The sequence below is a fragment of the Temnothorax longispinosus genome, unplaced genomic scaffold (genome assembly GCF_030848805.1).
Source record: "Temnothorax longispinosus isolate EJ_2023e unplaced genomic scaffold, Tlon_JGU_v1 HiC_scaffold_1080, whole genome shotgun sequence".
Taxonomy (NCBI): Eukaryota; Metazoa; Arthropoda; class Insecta; order Hymenoptera; family Formicidae; genus Temnothorax; species Temnothorax longispinosus.
Genome location: NW_027269575.1, coordinates 1 through 1,782, shown reverse-complemented (window position 1 = coordinate 1,782; position 1,782 = coordinate 1). Strand labels below are relative to the sequence as shown.

Sequence of the window (1,782 nt, the reverse complement as noted above, 5' to 3'; positions counted from 1 at the left end):
TACATCCTGGATTCAAGAGCAGATCACCACCACCCCGACCAATACGTACAATATATTTCTAAGACCGACTCCGGCTCAACCAGTCCCACAACCAGCCTCACAACCAACTCCACAACCAGCCTCACAACCCGATAATAATAACAATAATAACAATAACAACAATGATAATAATTACAACGAATGTGGTATCAGCGACCACAGCGAAGGCGCCAATCTTCTGATAGCTAACGGACAGGAAACGTTGCCAGGCCAGTGGCCGTGGCTGGTGGCACTCTTCAGAAATACGACGTTAAAATATAAGTTTCAGTGTGCTGGTTCTGTTCTGACTACAAGACATGTTCTAACAGGTATATTATATAAAGAAAAAAAATTGATAATATTACTAGTATTCCATGTATAAAACGAGCTTCTTAAGCTATATTATATCAAATTATTTAAGCTATATCTATTTCTTTTCTTAGATTGCACGAGTTTATTTATTTATACCTATTTATATTCGGATAGTAATACACAATTTAATAAATTTTCACAAATATTTATGATTGATCCGAATATAATCGAGAAATGAGCATGGAAATATTTGGAATAAATAATTGTTTATTTAGATTTAGATATTTAGACACAATATCTTCAGATTGTTATTACAAAATACGCATTATAAAATACAAGAATATATCTGAAATATATTTACCGCTTAATTTTTCTTTCTTGATAGAGCGAGCAGATTATAAGAAACTTTATTCATACATATGTTTTCTTATTACAGCGGCACATTGTTTGAAGTTGAGCCTCATTAGCAACGATACCCTACACCCCAACGTGTTGGGGGTAGCCTTGGGGCGATTTAACTTGAGCCGATTTCGCGAAGAGGGAACTGTTAATCGGGAGGTCGCTAGCTACAAGATCCATCCCGAATATGCGCACACGGTCAATGGCGATTCCAATCTGGCGATTTTGATCCTCAGGACGCCAGTCGAGTTCAGCTCTTCCATCAGACCTATTTGTCTGTGGTTCCAATCAATTAATCTTCAAAATGTCTATATAGGGTAGGATACGTCGTGGGATGGAGCGAACGCGGTCATCGTTACACGAAGAACCACGGATGGCGATGATGCCGATAGTGAGTTTGGTAAGAACGAGAGAATGATTTTCCAAACGTTCGAAACAAGGATATCTTGATAATAACAAAATCGGGATATTTATATCACGGAAGAGAAGTACTTGCTAGGCGATAGGTACACTCCATTTGATTTTGCTACGTTTACAAATTTAATTATTACGTTGTTGTTCGCTGCATACAGATGGATTTGTTCAGTCATCGCGTACCAAAAGTGATAAATGCAATAATTGTTATAAGAAATTGATAAGCGCAATCGCCGACAGAGTAAGGACTCTCTTCAAATTTTTGAATGCTCTTAAAGCGACACAATTTCACATAATACCAAGATACTAACGTTGCTATCCGGGAAACATGGATTTTGCGTTACCGTTGTAGAATCAAATTCTGCATATGATGAAGACCCGGTATTGTCGTATTAATTATAGGAAAACTGTCACTGGAGCTACCAGGGTTTCGTCTCTCTCACCTCGAACCGCACCTTTTGCGCCGGTATGCAAGACGGGACAGGTCCTTGCAACGGTGACAGCGGGAGCGGTCTGGTGCTTTTCGACGCTACCACGGGTCCGCTATCAGTTGCGTGGCGTCGTTTCGCGGTCGGTGCTCGGCAATGAAATGTTGTGCGATCTCACAAAGTTCGTCGTTTTTGTCGACGTGGCCAAATA

General features: G+C 39.8%; 1 pseudogene; it reads left to right on the top strand.

Annotated features, from left to right (window-relative positions):
• Nucleotides 1-4: 4 nt before the first annotated feature.
• On the top strand, nucleotides 5-1,777 carry LOC139823476 (serine protease gd-like; annotated as a pseudogene).
• The last annotated feature ends 5 nt before the right edge of the window (nucleotides 1,778-1,782 follow it).